At 42.6% G+C, this 12530-nt stretch overlaps 1 protein-coding gene across 2 annotated transcripts in view; it reads right to left on the bottom strand.

Annotated features, from left to right (window-relative positions):
- The window catches only part of LOC148047122 (uncharacterized), a 41548-nt gene extending 33385 nt beyond the window's left edge, over positions 1–8163 (bottom strand). The window contains exon 1 of one of the 2 annotated variants that reach the window (XR_015695839.1): positions 7756–8163. The gene's annotated coding sequence lies outside the window, so the exon portion shown is untranslated. The remainder of the gene's footprint in view (positions 1–7755) is intronic. The other variant, XM_087708321.1, reaches the window with a different exon arrangement.
- Between the last annotated feature and the right edge of the window lie 4367 nt (positions 8164–12530).

The following is a 12530-nucleotide window of genomic DNA, read 5'->3' as shown; positions in this document are numbered from 1 at the left end:
GGATTGACTCAGTGGAGATCAAAACCTCTCTAATATTCCAACACTTTATGACTGATTTCCTGTGGCTCCCAGGATTTTAGGACATGGCAGCACTGCAGGGGAGCTAGTTTCACTCCTGCCTGCATCTAAGAGCATCAACCACCAAGCTTCATTCTTGGAGGAGGAAATTTTACATCTCCTAATTGCCATGTGTAAATTTACTTGCACTGAAGTCTCCCATTAAGTCACACAGAGAAACATATACTGCAGGACCTAGAAAATGGAATCTAAGAAAGAGGGCCTGATCGCCTATATGGTAGAATAAATTTCCCGCTCCCCCAATGTCTATTTATCTTTTTATTTTATAGAGGGTTGTTTTTTAATATATTCTGCTATTTTCCTCATGTTAATTTTAATGTGTCTTAGAGAAATGCAATATTCAGTTTCATCGTTCTGCATCCTGAATGTCTTGCAGATTTTGAGGCCAGAATTTCCTAGCCAGCATATCCTTTGCACAAAATATGTGTGCGTCATAAGCAGAGTTTCTGAGTGGTCCCAGTAGGTTGCTGAAGCTTCTAAAAAATACATGGTAAAAATATTATTATTTGTATACTTGGAACCATACCCATTGTTCTTTCTTGCCTTCTGGGGCTTTGGTTCTATGCATCAGACATCTCCAAGAGAAAAAAAAAGAAGTCACATTCATTGCAATGAACTCTTGCGGTAGCCAGCAAAGCCATAAGCTCTTCCAAATTTTTCTGTTCCCTGTCTTAGTCTCCCACTTTATTCCGTCCCAAAATCACAAATCCATGGCTGATAAATATAATTTGTCCCTATTGGTGTAGATTTTTTTTAAAAAATTTTTTAATAGTTTTTTTAAAAAAACATTCCGTAACTGCTTGGTGAACAGTGTATTGTCTGGATGAATGTACTTTGAAGCAATTGCTATCTTAAGTATTCTATATGTATCCATCATCTCTTGCTCTTTTTAGTATTTCAACTTGTAGGACCGGGATGGTGAACTGTTGTGGCTCGGCAGGAGCCTTTGGAGCTGCTATCAGACTCTGACAGCGAGGGGCTCAGAGACACTAGTTGGTCTCCAGGTAATGACTGAGCATGGAATCAGTGAGAGAGGCTGACACAGAAACCTCCTGAGAGTTGTTGCAGGATGCACGCAGGAGAAGGGATGACCGCCTAGGGGATGATAACGAGCAGCTGTGGCTCATTAGGATCTCCTACTGCGGATGGTGCCACGCCCTCGTTGGAGAAGTCAACGTTCCTTTCTGTTCTAGTCAAGTTCTACGTTTGTGTGTAACCATCGAGAAAAAGCACTTGGATAAGTGATTTGATTTATATAATCCTGTTTTGTAGTAGTTTATGAATGAGGACTTTTACCAGAGGATTTATCTGTGTTTATTTTGGGCTCGCAGCCAGCAAGAGCCGGGACTGATAAAAACATTCCCTTGAACGTTCTGTTTGGCTTTAGTTTCTGAACGGGCAAGGTGGAGGTCAGAACAGTGAACCTATGGCAAGCATGTCATAGGTGGCACGTGGGGCTATTTGTTAGGGCACGTGAGGCACTGCCCTGTCAGCTTGCCAGCCTGCATGTGCGCACTGGCCAGCTGACTTTGGCCTTGTTTTGAGGCTGTTTTTCGCCCTCTGGAGGCTTCCTTGAAGCCTCTAAAGTGCGAAAAAGCCAGCCCTATGGGCAAACCAGAAATTTGGAAACGGACTTCCTGTTTGCTCTTCGAGCCATTTCTCGCCCTCCTGACCCTTCAGGAGGCTTCCCCAAAGTCTCCGGAGAGCGAAAATCGGCCCTATGGACAAACCGGAAGTCACTTGCTGTTTGTTCTAATTTGAAATTTAATAAAGTACTTAGGATCCTTAATAAATTATTATCCTTAATACAGGATCCTAAGTGAGATGCCTTATGTTGTGCGGTGTCGCCAAAGTTGAGACGCACTAGCCTATAGGACAGTGATGGCGAACCTTTTTTGGCTCCCGTGCCAAAAGCGGGCGGAGCGTAAGCGGTCGTGTGTGGGCATGCCATACCCATAATGCTATGCGTGTGACCTGCCCCACACGCATGCGCACATGACCAGCAATCCCCCTGCTTTTGGTGCTGTTTTTTCACCCTTGCCAGGCTCCAGACATTTTCTAGGAGCCTGGGGAGGATGAAAACAACCCCTCTCCAGACGCCTTCCGGAAGCCTCAGGAGCTTCCTTGAAGGCTCCAGAGGACGAAAAACGGACCTATGGGGAACCCGGAAGTTCAGGAATGGTGATTTCCGGTTTGTCAATTGTGCTGATTTTCAACCTCCGGAGCCTTCAGGAGGCTTCCCTGAAGGCTCAGGAGGGCAAAAAAACAGACTATGGACAAACCGGTTTGCTCATACGGCCGATTTTTGCCCTCTGGAGCCTTCAGGGAAGCCCCCTGAAGGCTCAGGAGGGCAAAAAATGGACTTACGGGGAACCCAGAAGTTTGGGAAATGTGACTTCCGGTTTGTCCGTAGGGTCAATTTTCAACTTTATTAAAATTTCAAATTATAATGTTTTATTAAATTTCAAATTATAACAAACAGCAAGTATTTACAGAAAAATCAAATTGTAATGAGGGTCAATCAGACAAGCAGTCAAAAGTGACAGTTTGAGGCTGGTTGGCCCTGGCTCACTGTCCAACATGCCACTATATACGACAAAGCACAAGGATCAAAATTCTGCTGTGTAGTCACAGCAACCGAGGCCGTTTTCCTCTAACTACAATGTCACAACATTGTTAGTTTTACATACATTACAACCTGATAGTTCCTCTTTTCCCTCGATCTCAGCTCGACTCACCCTGCAAACTCACCTACCAATAGTATTGAGACATAATATTTCAACATACTTGCAGGTTACAACTTTTTAATAGACACAATAGTATTGAATGCCATGATTTTAAAGAGATCATACAGATTAACACTGAATACAATAAACCTTGCCAAAGAAATATCAGGTCCATAGGCATCTATCAAGAAGCAAAGGCCTACATTATGATGAGTTTCCCCTCACACTAGTTGAATGAAAAGAAGGACTAGGGATGACAGGAGAGCAACATTCCATTAGTTGAGGGGTTGCCACAAGGAAGAGAAAGTCAACCTATTCTCCAAAGCCCCTGAAGGCAGGATAAAAAGCAATGGATGGAAATTAATCAAGGAGAAAAGCAACCTAGAACTGAGGAGAAATTTCCTGACAGAACAATGAAATAGAGGAAGGACTTGCCTCCAGAAGTTGTGTCTGCTCCAACACTGGAGGTTTTTAAGAAGAGATTGGACAACCATTTGTCTGACATGGTATAGCAGGTGTGTCAAACTGGCAGCCAGTGGGCCAGATGTGTCACACGTAGGCCACGCCCAACGTAGCTCTGTCAAGGGGAAAAATGTGAAAGGTCATGTGACACGGGGAGTTTGACACCTGTGGTATGGAGGTTAGAACACCTCTGTTATTCTGTATTCTGAAATAACTGAAATAAAGGACATGTGTGGGAAAGGGTGATATGGAAACCACACCAGGCTTGCTAAAAATACATTGCTACAGGATGTAGGCATGGCTACCTTGGTACTTTCCTTACTGTGTCATATACTGTCCAACAACCAGCTGTGTTTCCTGCTTGGGTGACTAGGTAAAATATAGAAGCATGCTGAAAAAAATATACAGGCTCTTTCCCAGCCTTTGTCCAAATCTGAATACAGGTTGAATGAATTTGCAACCGCAGTCGAGCCCAAAATTTCTGTGGCTAAGCGAGACAGTTGCTGAGTGAGTTTTGCCCGCTTTTATGACCTTTCTTACCCCAGTTGTTAAGTCAACCTCAGCAGTTGTTGCGTTAGTAACATGGTGGTTCAGTGAATCTGTCTTCTCTATTGGCTTTGCTTGTCAGATGTGACGGGGAAAAACCTGGTTATGATCAGAGCTGTACTTAATAACAATTGGACAGACAGCACACCACAAAAAGTCTCACTCTAGGACTCTGAGGTTTATTAGAAATTAGAGCATAATAAACATAAAGCTCTTACATGAATCATATTGCAATGAGGGTCAATTAGTCAAGGGGATGGCTTGAGACTGATGGAACACCTCCCATTCTTCACTCTCGCCTTATATACTTTTAAGTCCACAAAGGCACATGACTTTCAGGATTCTGACACCTGGTCATAAGCAACAGGGCAGTTGCTCATTCCTTCAGCCTAAACGTCACAACATTAACTATTTTTGTATATGTGACCAACATACGTTTTCCCCAGGATCTTAGCCCACCACCAACCACTATATTGCCAGCTAAGCACCTATCCTGCTTCTAAAGCACATTTTCAACATACACAGTGTAATTTCCACATACTCGGGGGACAGAAGTCCATCACACACAAGTCCACCACTGACTTTTCATATGTTAATCAATGCTGATTTTTGTGCTGGATCTGCAATCCCCAAAACCTTCATAAATACAGCCATTTCTTGATTATGAGCTATGATACAATGTGTTAAAGCAGGTTTTAATATTCCTGAAGTTTGGCAGGTAATTTCATATTAATGCTGGACCTTCTCCAAATTCCCTGAGATAGCAGCAACCCAGGGAACTGGATTAGGGACAACATCAGTAGTAAGTAGATTCAGGTCCCCGTTTTGCAAGCTTCTCGCAGAAGGTTACAAAATGTGATCATATGACTCCAGGGCACTGCAACCGTCATAAATATGAGCCAATTGTTGCCAAGTGTCCGGATTTTGATCATGTGACCATGGGAATACTGCCAATGGTCGTAAGTGTGAAAAACAATCATGTCATTTTTTCCAGAGCTTGGTAACTTTGAACAGTCACTAAATGAATAGCTGTAATCTGAAGACTACCTGTATATGTATGACTCAGAGAGAATTGGACTGTGGCTCTTTGTGACAGGGCAGACCTGGTACTCCTGACTACTCAGCACAACTTCCTGGGATGAGCCGAGGTGGCGCAGTGGTTAGGGTGCAGTACTGCAGGCCACTTCAGCTGACTGTTATCTGCAGTTCAGTGGTTCTAATCTCACCAGCTCAAGGTTGACTCAGCCTTCCATCCTTCCGAGGTGGGTAAAATGAGGACCCAGACTGCGGGGACAATATGCTGACTCTGTAAACTGCTTAGAGAAGGCTGAAAGCCCTATGAAGCGGTATATAAGTCTAACTGCTATTGCTATGTAGGATGGGATTTGCTTGAGGCATCCAGAATCCACCTCTGTGGTGCTTTAATGCGTAAATTCATGGCTGAGATCATCTGCCTCTGAATCCAGCCCCTGGTCCTCCCACACCTTTCAGTTTTCCTCTCACCCAATGTTAGCAGCTTCTATGTATTGTTGCTGTGGCTGCAAAGTACTCAAATAAATTGATTCCCTAGTTAGCATAAAGATATGGATGTAGACTTGCCCTTCTGCACTGTAGCTTCAAGAATATGGTTAAGGTGTTTTATAGTAAATTATTCCTTTGCTGTCGTCCCCCCCTCATGGCCTTGTCTTCATTTCCTGGAACCCCAGTTCTTTGTAGCAGAGGATTAACAGCTGTTCAAGCTTCCAACTCAGGCAGGAGGATTCTCCCCTTCCTTAAAGTGCCAGTCTGATCTATTGAAGAAGCCCCCAATAACAGAAAGCAAGAAAAGAAACTATGGATGGAGATTAACCACAGAGAGCAGCATTCTATGCTTCTAATTCTAATTCCTAGAATTAAGGACAATTTTTTTTTGTAATAGTGAGAACAATTAACCAGTACAATGGCTTGCCTTCAGAGGTTTTGGGTGCTCCATCACTGGAGGCTTTTAAGAAGAGACTGGAATGGTATATAACAGTGTCAGCAAGCCTTTTTGGCAACTTTCCATTAGCAGAGGGATACAATCAAGATCAAGTGAGGTACTAATACAAGGGACGTAAAAACAACTTATAGTCATATGAAGATTGAGGTATGATGATAGCTATATATATATATATATATATATAGATATATATATAGATATATATATATATATATATATATATATATATACACACACACACATACATAAATACATATATATATACTTAAAGTCATTTGAAATAGATCTTTACTAGTCTCCCTTTATCAGCATAAATATAACATATATATATATATATATATATATATATATATATATATATATATATATATATATATATATATATATGATTTAAAATATATAACTTGATATGAATTGTAGATGATGACTGTGGAAGGGATGCACAAAAGCTCTTTGTAACCAATTGACACATTTTTACAATTTGTGATGGAAGATATTTTTGTGATGTTTGTTGTGTTTTGTCTGTTTGTGTTTATTCAAAAATAAAAAATACTATTCAAAAAGCACTCAGATTTAATGAAGCTACAACATAATAGCAAGCAATTTTAAAAAACAACTTCACACAGTGAAGCCTTAGTAAGACCACACCTAGAATATTTCATCCAGTTTTGGTCACATTATAAAAAAGATGTTGAGACTCTAGAAAGAGTGCAGAGGAGAGCAACCAGGATGATTAGGGGACTGGGGACTAAAACATATGAAGAATGGTTGCAGGAGCTGGGCATGGCTAGTCTAGTGAAGGATCAGAGGAGACATCATAGCAGTCTTCTAATATTTGAGGAGCTGCCACAGAAGGGGTCAAGCTGTTTTCCAATGTACCCAAAGGCCAGGCAAGGAACAATGGATGGAAACTGAACAAGGAGATATTCAACCTAGAAACAAGGAGAACTTTTTTGACAGTGAAAACAATCAATCCATGGAATAGAAGTTGCTTTTGGAAGTTGTGGGAGCTTCATCACTGGAAGCTTTCAAGAAGAGACTGGACGGCCATGTGTCAGAAATGGGTCTCCTGCTTGGGCAGGGGTTGGACTAGATGACCACAAGGTCCCTCCAACTCTGTTAAACATGAAGCAGATCCAGACGAAGGTGGAGAAAGAACTTCAAAGAGATACTATAACAGCATCAAATAACAACGGTTGAGGCTGTTGAGAAGTGCACAAACCAGAATGTTGTCTCTCCCTCAACACCTGAAGTGGTAAAAGAGGAAGTAAAAAATAAACACACACAGAAAACTAAAACTTAGTTGAGGGTTGCAAAACCCCTTTTTTCTTCCTTATTGGTTCTCTTTCCAAAACTTCTAGACTTATTTTTAACTTTAGCTCTGTAGGAAGGGAACTTCACCAAGACAGTGTTGTACTAGGAAGATCAGGCCAGAAATCTCAAAAACACAAGAACCAGACTAGAAATCACTAGAATAAGAATATAAACATTGACTCAAAATACCCTGAGCTAGTCTACTTTACATAATAAAGGTAGGATTAGCCTTCCACGGAAACTCACCACATGGCATCTGAAACTCAGTCAAACTTTGGACTCAAAACACAGCTTACAAAGTTGCCCCTGCATGGCCCCATGGAAGCCTGACAACCAATCAGAATACATTTCTTACACAGGAACAGGAAAAAGAGAGGTGGGGCTGAACAGAGAGTATAAAGCCAGGAGCTTTCAGCCCTTCTTTCTCTTTTCTTCTTGACCCAACATCTTGAAGCAGGTGATCCCCCTTTTGAGTTCAGGATCTCAAACCATGTGACCCTGTCCACCATTAAACCATCTTTCCAAGCAGCCTCCATGTTTCCAGTGTCTTTTGCCCCACTTGGAGCTGAACCCAGAAGGACATTTCTTCCAACAGTAGAAAGAAAGCAAAAGGACTTCAAAGAGGAAAATGGAATAATAATGTACACTTACTGTATATCGGTGTCAGCTCACCCAGGAACTCTGGTCCACCTCACTGTTGGTCTTGCCTTCCTGAAAGAAAATTTTAAAAAAAACTTTGCTTCCTAAATTCTTTTGTTCCAGCTGGGAAATCCGAACCCACGGAGGAAACTTGCTTTCTATCCAACACCTCCTTCTCTTAATTGATATGCTATGTTATAGGGATCTATCAGCTGCAGGTGTTGGGAACCTCTGCATCTCCAACAGATAGTCCTCGACTTATAAGAATTCATTTAGTTAACATTTGAAATTACAATACCACTGAATAAAGCGACTTTTGAACGTTTTTCTCATGACCATTGCCGGATAAACCACATGATTGGGGGACCAAATTACCATCCCTGGGTTTCCTCCCCTCCTTCTCCCCTGGTTCTCTGACTGCCTCGGGGTTGGACTAGAAGACCTCCAAGATCCCCCCCCAACTCTGTTATTCTGTTAAAGGGCGGTTCCTTCCAACTGTGCTGCTCCGCATCCCTTTCCCTCCCCTCTTCCCGTTCCCCAGGCTTCCTCCTGTCCCTCTCCTTCCGCCTCGGGAGAAGCAGCCCTGGATTCCCTGCCCAGGTGATCATCCCACCCGGGATCCATTCCACCCACCCCGTGGCAGAAGGTAGGGGGACCACCAAGTGGACGGCGCTCTCCCCCTTTTACAGAATGGAAGGAGCTGGACGGGGAGGGGGGAAACTATAAGTGTTTCCTGCTTGGGGTCTGCAGAGTCCTAGTAGTTCAGGGGAAATCCATGTGCGTGGCCAGATGCGATCGCGGTCGTACCTTTTTCCTAGGTTCTTGGGAGCGGGGGAGAAAGAGAGCCGCCTCTTTATTTCTTTCTTTCTTTCTTTCTTTCTTTCTTTCTTTCTTTCTTTCTTTCTTTCTTTCTTTCTTCCCTTTCCCTTTTCTTTCCTTCCTTCCCTTCCTTCTTCCCACCTGGGGAAATGCTTGGAGAGGTGATCTTTCAAGGTAGCTTCTTGGGGCGCTCTTATGATTGCTCCTGCAGTCCCCAACTTCTCCTGGGGGAGTTTATTCCATCAGCCCTTCCCGATCGTTTCCCGTGACTTTTTTTTTCTCCCTCTGGAGCTGTTTCAGATCCAGAAGGCTTGGGGTTTAATGGGTGCTAACCCGGCTGGAGGGAAAGAGGGCGCTCCCTCTCAGGAGCTGTTGTTTTGGGGAGTTGCTTTGGACGAGCCATCTCCGGAGAGAATATCAGGTAGAAGCTCCTTCTGATGCCCTCACCCTCAAGATTGACTTTTCACCAGAGTTAATTTCATTGGTGAATTCCTTTTCATTGTTTAATTTAACTGATTTTAAAGTCTTGTGTCCATTTAAACAGCTATCACCCTTTTCCTATAGGCCAGCGTGTCTCAATCTTGGAAACTTTTACGCTATGTGGACTTCAACTCCCAGAATTTTCCAGCCAGCATAGGATAACTGGCTGGGGAATTCTGGAAGCGGATGTCCATGTGTTTTAAAACTGCTAAGGTTAAGAAATAGGCTATTCCAAAGGGCAAATCCCACCTGTGAAACTACTTTTTGTTTCTCTTCTGAGTATCTGATGGGGAGGGTGAACATTATATGTGTCAGGATTCTGATGCTCAAGAGTGCAGAGAAGAGCAACAAAAGATGATTAAGGGAGTAGAGGCTAAAACATATAAAGAATGGTTGCTGGAACTGGGCATGGCTAGTTTAATGAAAAGGACTAGGAGTGACATGATAACAGTATTCCAGTATTTGAGAGGTTGCCACAAGGAAGAGGGACAATCAAGGAGAAAAGCAGCCTAGAACTGAGGAGAAATTTCCTGACCATGAGAACAATGAATCAGTGTGTAACATTTTAAAACATCCAACATTTATGCTCACTAATTTGACAGACAACTCTGATGTACAAACAAAGGATTATTGAATTGCGTTTGCAAAGGCAGGCCTCCAAGTCCCATTCCAAGTTGGATTGACACTGTAGGTGTCATAAATATGAGCCTGTTGCTGCCAAGTGTCCAAACGTTGATCATGTGACCACAGGGATGCCGCAATGTTCATACGTGTGAAAAACGTCCTTTTTTTAAAGTGTCATTGGATGTGTTGGCCCAATCCAACATTGAGTTAATTTTACCCAATGCAATGAGGCAATGAATCATGCCAAATTAAGGGAAGTGGGGTTCACTTCCTCTTTGTTGGTGCCAGGCCAGACCTAGTATTCCTGATTAACCACTCAGCACAGCTCCCTGGGATATGGGATGGGATCGACTTGAGGCATCCAGAATCCACCTCTGTGGTGCTTTAATGCATAATTTCATGGCTGAGATCATCTGCCTCTGAATCCAATCCCTGGTCCTTCCACACCTTTCAGTTTTCCTCTCACCCAATGTTAGCAGCTTCTATGTATTGTTGCTGTGGCTGCAAAGTACTGGTACTTAAATAAACTGATTCCCTAGTTAGCTTAAATATATGTAGAATTGTCCTTCTGCACTATAGCTTCACCAATATGGTTATGGTGTTTGATAGCAAATTATTCCTTTGCTTTTATTTTCACTCATAGACACTATGATGGCTTTGTCTTCATGTCCTGGAACCCCAGTTCTTTATAGCAGAGGATTAACAGTGGTTCAGCTTCCAACTCAGGTAGGAGGAATCTCCCCTCCCTTAAAGTGCCAGTCTGATCTATTGAAGAAGCTCCCAATAACAGAAGGCAAGACAAGAAACAATGGATGGACATTAACCAAGGAGAGAAGCAACCTAGAATTAAGGTGGTTTTTTTTTTGTAATAGTGAGAACAGTTAAGCAGTAGAATGGCTTGCCTTCAGAAGTTTTGGGTGCCCCATCACTGGAGGCTTTTAAAAAGAGACTGACTAGTCATTTGTCTGGAATGGTATATAAGGTCTCCTGCCTGAGTAGGAGGTTGGGCTAGAAGACCTTTAAGGTCCCTTCCAACTCATTCTGTCATTCTGTTATATTCTGTTATTTTGTTACATTATCAAGTTAAAAAGCACACCCAGAGAGCTCAGTTAATTCAATGCACAGTTCCCCATACTTCTTATGGGATATTAGTTTAACCTGCGCAGACCTTCAGTAAAACGGGAAAAAGTAGCAAAAGATGAGCAAATTCTAAAATGTACAATTGTGTGCAAAACCTTCTGGTCCCCATTAGGTGGGGGTTGTAGCAAGAGTGGGATGACCATGTAGAGTTATATCTGAGTCTCCCACATTGGAATACAACCAGAAAATACAGGAAAGTTGCATGCAGTATTCAAAAATTCAGAAACAGCTTTCTGAGGGTAACGTGGCAAATATTTAGTGTGACCTCCCTCCACTTTGTTCCTCTAAAACTAAATCAACTGGAACCCTGCACGCTGTCATTGCTACCACCTGTATGTGCCCTACAGCAAAAATGATTGTTGTCTATCTTTTATACCAGGTTTGTGCAAGACACACTTGAGCACTCGACAGTGATTGGTATTTCACTCTGCTTATTCCTTCAGTGTGATTTGCATCATTTGAATGATTGGCTTGGGACTCCTAGATAGTCTCATCAAATAACCACAACTGAGTGCAAAATGCCTGTTGCTAAAAGCGAGATTCGTTAAACGGGTTTTGCTTCATTTTAAGACTTTTCTTGCCGCAGTTGTTAAATGAATCACCATAGTTGTTAAGTTAGTAATGCGGTTATTATGCAAAACTGGCTTCCCCCGTTGACTTTGCTTGTCAGAAGGTATCAAAAAGGGATTCCCCATAGCCCCGGGACACTGCAACCGTCATAAATATGATTCAGTGGCCAAGTGGTTGAATTTTGGTCTTATGGGGGATGCTGCAACGATCATAAGTGTGAAAAACAGCCACAAGGAACTTTTTTCAGTGCCGTTGTGGCTTCAAACAGTTACGAAACTACTGCTAAATCCTTCGGAGGACTGCTTTCCTGTGGTCGTCTCATGCTGATGTTTTAAGCCAGGGGATCACAAGGATTGTTTAGCTGCCATTGTGAAATAATTATCAACTCTGTGTGGTGGCTCAGGGACTCCTGAGTGTAGGATTCCTGTACTCTTTTGGGCGGGGGGGGGGGCTTCTTCCTTGTCTCCTATGCTTGAGTTTGACATGTTGTACAGAGACATGTTGTATGAATGTAATTCATTGGTAGCTTCCCAATAAGACCAACGTTCCATATCATTCCAGTCAAAATGCCAAAGGACACAGAACTTGACAGACATAAAATCTTACTTTTGTATCAGTGGCACTCTCAAAGGGAAAGCAACAAATATTTGATATTCAAGACGTGGTATTCAAGATTTAAAATTATGGAATGGTTGTGAAAGCTTTGCTAAAACAACAAGCGGGAGGTGACCTAAGACTTTTGCACTGTACTGTGGCTTTATTGGATAAAAGAGCTTGCTGAAGGTGTGCTCAATATGGATTTTGAGCCAATCAATCAAACCCATCAGAATAGAACTAGAAGGGACCTTGGAGGTCCTCTAGTCCAACCCCCTGTTCAAGCAGAAGATCCTATACCATTTCAGATAATTGGCTATCCAGTCTGTTCTTAAAAACCTCCAGTGATGGAGCACCCACAACTTCTGAAGGCTACCCATTCCATTAGTTCAAGGGTGTCAAACTGGAGGCCTGCATGTGTCACACTGAGTCCACGCCCACTCCTGCTCCATGAAGTGAAAAAGCATTATGAAACGTTATGTGTCAGCAACGGGACACCACGAGTTTGATACCCGTGCACTAGGTTAGTTGTTCTCACTGTCAGGAAGTCTCTCCTTAAT

This window comes from Thamnophis sirtalis, unplaced genomic scaffold, assembly GCF_051295495.1.
Source record: "Thamnophis sirtalis isolate CommonGarterSnake01/CBP01778 unplaced genomic scaffold, rThaSir2_p1.2 scaffold_3, whole genome shotgun sequence".
NCBI lineage: Eukaryota > Metazoa > Chordata > Lepidosauria > Squamata > Natricidae > Thamnophis > Thamnophis sirtalis.
The sequence above is the reverse complement of the archived record's forward strand: the minus strand, read 5'-3'. Positions and strand labels throughout refer to the sequence as shown.